The sequence below is a fragment of the Poecilia latipinna genome, unplaced genomic scaffold (genome assembly GCF_001443285.1).
Source record: "Poecilia latipinna isolate Pla-1442-1.1 unplaced genomic scaffold, P_latipinna-1.0 Scaffold3228, whole genome shotgun sequence".
Taxonomy (NCBI): Eukaryota; Metazoa; Chordata; class Actinopteri; order Cyprinodontiformes; family Poeciliidae; genus Poecilia; species Poecilia latipinna.
Window position 1 is genome coordinate 29,281 of NW_015115844.1, and position 6,016 is coordinate 35,296.

General features: G+C 43.6%; 1 long non-coding RNA gene across 1 annotated transcript in view; it reads right to left on the bottom strand.

Moving 5' to 3' along the window:
• Positions 1 to 5,040: 5,040 nt before the first annotated feature.
• The window catches only part of LOC106940443 (uncharacterized), a 3,320-nt gene continuing 2,344 nt past the window's right edge, over positions 5,041 to 6,016 (bottom strand). The window contains exon 2 of the long non-coding RNA XR_001423095.1: positions 5,041 to 5,595. This is a non-coding gene — a long non-coding RNA (uncharacterized LOC106940443). The remainder of the gene's footprint in view (positions 5,596 to 6,016) is intronic.

Sequence of the window (6,016 nt, forward strand, 5' to 3'; positions counted from 1 at the left end):
ATTTTCTCTATGGTCATGTACATTTTTGGCCAATAAAATCTGGTTCTTGCCAAATCTACTGTTCGTTCGACTCCAAGATGGCCCATATCATGATGAAGACTCCTAAGTGCCGTAGCTCTTAGCTCCTCAGGCAGCACGAGCTGATATGAGATGTTTGGACCATCCAGTCGCTTACGATAGAGCTCTCTATTCTGTATTTCCAACCGAGACAACTCTCTGAGTAACAAGGGTAGTTCTGGTAACTCCAGCTTAAGGCTGGGACATGGAGTTTCACCAGACTCCAAAAGTACAATGACTGCATTGATAGCAGGATCTAAGGTTTGTTTTTGCCTCAACTCTTCTTCTGAAAATGAATGGACAAGAGGGGACCCATCCACTTGCTCCTGCAGGAAGCAGTCGGGAATTGCTGAGGACTGGTGAGTAAGGGATTCAACCAATGTCAACCCAGGAGTGGTAGCTTGAACATCAGCTACTGATGAGGTGACCATATGACGTTCACAAATAGCCTTAATCACCTCCTGGGAAACAGTTTCTGGATTGTGAAAATCACTCAGATGGTACAGTGTGAACTGCCGGATTCTCTCGCTTTCCTTCTTGGATGTATAATCATCCTCTGGTGGATCGTGAGGTCGGCGAGAGAGTGCGTCGGCATCTAGATTTTGCTTACCCGATCTGTACTGAAGACTGAATGAGTAAGTAGAAAGACTGGACAACCACCTATACCCTGCCGCATCAAGCTTTGCGGTGTTAAAATATATGTAAGTGGGTTGCTGTCAGTCACTACTGTGAAATCTGTACCATAAAGGTAATCAGAAAATTTTTCTGTGACTGCCCACTTAAGGGCCAAGAATTCAAGCTTATGAGCAGGGTACTTTCTCTCACTCTTGGAAAGTCCTCGACTTGCAAAAGCTATGACTCGAGATTGACCATCTTGAACCTGATATAATGCAGCCCCAAGGCCAACAGTGCTGGCATCTGTATGTAGGACATACGGAAGTTGGGGGTCTGCAAATCCCAAGACTGGAGCTGATGATAGCTTTTTTATTATATCATCAAAGGCTCCCTGACATTGGGATGTCCACCGCTGACCAAAGGACTCCTTTGGGTCGCGATACTCTGAACCTGCATTTATCTTCTGTCTCTTGTTCAACTTGCTGAACGGTGGATAACCGGAAGTTAGTTCATTAAGGGGCTTTACAATAGTAGAGTACCCTTGAATGAATCGTCGGTAGTATCCAGCAAATCCTAAAAAGGATTGAAGCTCTTTAAGATTTGTGGGGTTGGCCAGAACTTTCTCTGGGTCGGTTTCAACACCTCTCTCAGAAACAATGTGGCCAAGGTATTTTACTGATGTTTGAAAGAATTTGCACTTTTCTGGTGCTAGTTTCAAACCATATGTCATCAGTCGTTCAAGAACACGCTGCAAGCGCTGTTCATGTTCTTCCAGTGATGATGAGGAAATAATCAGGTCATCAATGAACACTAAAACTTCCTTTAGGTTCATATCACCAACACACTTTTCCATCAGTCTTTGGAAGGTTGAAGGCGCATTTGTTATTCCTTGGGGCATCCTGTTAAATTCCCAGAATCCAACTGGACACACAAATGCGGTCTTATGTTTGTCTGCTTCTTCCATTTCGACCTGGTAGTAACCTGACTTGAGGTCTAGGACGGAGAACCACTTAGAATCAGCAAGTGCAGTGAAAGCATCTTCCAGTTTTGGAAGAGCGTAGGCGTCCTTAATGGTCTGTAGATTCAGCTTTCTGTAATCTACACACAGACGAACAGAACCATTCTTTTTGCGAACCACAACGATTGGGGAAGCGAATGGGGACTCAGATTCCCGGATGACACCAGAATCTAGGAGTTACTGTAGATGTTGTCTCACAGCATCCACATCATTGGGGTGTATCGGACGGCTCTTTGCTTAAAAGGCGTCTCATCACTGAGCTTGATTCTGTGTTTCACTTTATCAGTATGGCCAAAATCCAGGTCATTCTGAGAGAAAACGTTTGGCATGGTGTTTAACATTTTTGTTATTCGGTCTCTCCATTCAGTGGATAAGGGTGAGTCTCCAAAATCAAAGCTTAGCTCTCGGGAAGACTTTGCTGGAGACTGAGAAAAGTCTGGCTCACTGGCGACATGTTCTTTGTGTAACACTTGTACTACAGCATTAACATCTGCCACAATAGTTTTGGGGGGAATGACAATGTCATGATTGGTGTCATTTCTCAGTACGACAGGAAGATGACATGAGCGCTTGCTTGGTAAAGTTACGGCAATCGCTGAAACCAGCAACCCATTCGGTAGAGAAGAAGCTGATGGTTGCTCAATAATGACATCTCTTTGAATGTTGAAACGATCAACATGAACAAAAGCCTCAACGACAGCGGTCTGTCTTGCAGGAACGACTTTAGGCAGCTTGTCTATTAGTTTTGCACAACCAAGGCTGTGGTTAGACTCCCTTTGTCGTATCTCAAGTATTTTGAGAACAGCCTGATATCCATTCATCAAAGGCTGAAAAGGAGAAAGTTTCTGGTAATCAGCGTAAAGAACGTCGAGTGTGTTTGTGCCTATAAGCACCTGTTCATGGGCTGTAGAGCGGAGGTGTGGAATAATCAAGGCCAAAGTATTAATTTCAATATCAGAGCCAACAAACTCTTTAGGAAAGGTGATGGTAAGCTCAACATATCCTAAATAGGGAACAAACTGGCCATTAGCACCCTCCACTTCAAGCAAATCATTTAAAGAATGAATGGTCAGATCAGAAAGGTGTTTTTCATAAAAGGACTGGGGCACAGTTGTGACTTGTGAACCTGTGTCCAGTAGACAGTTTGTGTCTTTCCCTGCAATGGATACTTGAGCTGTGGTTTTAGTTCCCACAAGGCCATGTGGTAATTTTGACCCTTCTACCTCAACACTTTTGACAACAGATTTCATGGTTTTGGGACTGGAGTTTTGTAACTTTGCTCCCATACGTCCCTCTATGGGAGCCAACACTAGTTTAAATGTGTCTCACTCCGAGAAGCATTAGAGGCTTCCCAAGCAGCCTGCTTTTCTTTTAGCTGTTTTTTCTTAGCTGCTACAAGGGAAGGATTTGGTGCTTTATCACAAACTGAAACAACATGGCCATCCTCTCCACATTGGAAACAGTACCAGGGACGTGGTCTGCCATTTGCTTTAAATGTGGAGGGATGCTGATGGGCTGTTTTTGGTTTCACCACATGGGCTTCATGTGTGACACTTAGAGGAACAGACTTTGCTTTTTGTTCCTTAGGTTGTTTTGGCTTTTGGCCCGCGGACACCATGCTCTTCACCTGAATGCTGAGGTCAGCAATTTGTTGCTTGAGCATCTCAAAATCAGTTTTATTTATCAAATCATTAGTGTCATGTGCAATATGCACTTGTGACATGGCACGCTGCCTGCTGGGGTTATGGCCAGACTTGGCATGGCCAAAATGCTGTCGCATGCGAGTCATTTTTGCAGCCTGTTTATCTTCTTCTGTCCTAAGAAGGAGCAACAATTCTGCAAAGGTAGGTGGTTTTTCTTTCTTTTGTTCCAACTGAAGATCAACTATTAAAGTGTTTTCCCAACAACCTCTACAGAACTGCTTTAAAAGCTGTTGGTCAAACTCATGAGCGGACACACCACCACGTCTCATTGTTTTGCTTAGAGCAGTGTGCAGTCTCTGCAGGAAAACAGAAGGTAGCTCTCCATCATTCTGGAACGTGCTCATGAACCTAGCATAAAGCTCGTCACCATCTTCAACTGTACCGTAAGCAGAGTCAAGCAACTTGAGATAAGTTGAGGGATTAGACTGTGGGCTCAAATGTTTGATCATTTCAGAAGCAGGAGGAAGAAGACTGTCTAATATACGATCTGTGCAATGCAAGTCTGACACAGATGGGTCTCTGATAAGAATTTCAACACTTACACGCCATGTATCATAATCTGCTTCATGGCTTGGACGTGGACTCTTGCCTGAAAAAGCTCTGAGTCTACTGGGTGAAGCAAACTGGGGTGAGTTATCATTGCTGCGCACCACATGCTCAACCACCACTCGCTGAACTGCAGTTGAGTTAACATCGATTAGGGGCATATCAGTAAATGCAGATGAAACAGAAAAAGTCTGTGGGGGGTTGAGATCAATCAGGTTTTTACTGGAAATGGAAGGGGTAAGAGGCTCACTTGGATCACTTGCCGGTGTCAAAATCGTGGATTTGGTAGGCATCACTGGTTTGGTTTTCAGAAGATGAAACATCTCTTTGGCTAGTTGAGTCTTTTCGTGGGGTTGGACTCTGTGAAGCTGAGGATTCTGGATCAGTCTCAGGTGATTGGGCAAAAGCACTTTCTGCAGATGAAACCAGATTTTTAAGTTCCTCCTTCAACATTTCCCCTAATGAATTTCCACTCAGCCTGGTAATTTCAGAGAGCTGTTCCATGTACATCTTAGTAGCTTTGCTTCTGGCATCTAATGTGTAGACACTTCCTAAAGCCTTTAACTCGTACACAATGCCTGCTTGAGTCGTGCTTGGAAGCTGAAGAGGCAACAATGGCTCCCATGTTTGCATGGCAGTCTCATGTGAAAACTCAATAATCATGTTTTTATGGAAATCTGACTTAGGATCATCCAAGTGAATGTAACGATTAATGGACCCATACTTCTGGAGAAAGATGGACACTTCCTCATCTGTCTCTGACCCTGTTAAACCACTAACAACCACAGAATGGGAAATTAGGACCGACTCCCGGAGTACTACATTCATTTTTCTTTTCAGAAAAAGTACTTGGGACGTTCAAACAACAGGGGTAAGATGTCTGACACTTAAACACACACTCTTGCTCCTGGCTGGCTCGCCAAAGCTTCATCTGTAACACAGATGAGAAGGGTATTATATATATGAATGGGCCAATAGGTTCGACTATCGGAGCATGGTGGGGTGTTTAAATGACACACAAAGGCAGTTAAATGAATTTTAAAAAAAACAACTGGCTTTAGTGACATAAACCATGAAATTAACAGTTATACAAGACACACAATTATGAAAATAAAATTACACACAATAAAATACAAAAAATAATACAAATACTTGGCCAAGTGCTAGTTCTCAGTTTTGAATATTTTGGGTGCACCCTGGTAATCTGAATTCTAAATCGTAATAGGCAACAGACTAATCAATTTCAGTTCCAATTAGGTTCAACTCAACACCGTTCACATGAGGAGAATTTCCTACACAGCAGTTGGTTATAAAGTTTCAAATAAAAACTGGTCCAAAAGGTAAGGTCAGAAATTCTAGGATTAAACAATAAATGAAAAATGTCAGTCAGTGGTCTCACTCATAACCAATTGTGTGTGAAGATGTGGGAGGTACAGGCCTACAACACCGCGGGGTGCAGCAGGACTCCAAATGGAAAAGAAGGAATCCAGGAATCCAGTTCTTTCTAAGTCCAGGTGAGAAGGTTCGCCATCAAAATCACAGGAGGAATCCAACCTCAGGAACAATCCAGCAAAAAAAAAACCTGACCAATCTCAAAGCGACACGTTAGGGACAATAATATGGTGGCTCTCAGTCCGGACCAGTGTGGCACTTCAACTGAAGGAAGAGTGAAATGAACTTAAACCAGTAGCCGTTAGAGCTAAACTAGTAGCCGTTAGCCGTTAGAGCCAACGAGCTAGCTCCAACGGTGCTCGGCAGAAAAAGCGAAGTCGTCCCTCTTCCCTTTTCACCTCACACCTCCAGCCCAGAAGTCGGATGATAAACAGCCACTATCTGGGAAAGCGTTTGTTTAGAGTTGTATAACCGGTTTAACACAGGAGACTCTCATGCTGCCCAGCTTAACCGTTTCCTTCTCATGGCGGATCTCTCTCGCTTACACACACAATGCTGCGGATTCGGGGAAGAAAGGCAGGGCTTGCAGCAGCAGTCTGAATTCTGATTGGTTTAAACACACTGGAAACTAAATTTTCTATTGGCTAGGTAGACCACATAGCTTCCCTAACCTCCGTTTCTTAAA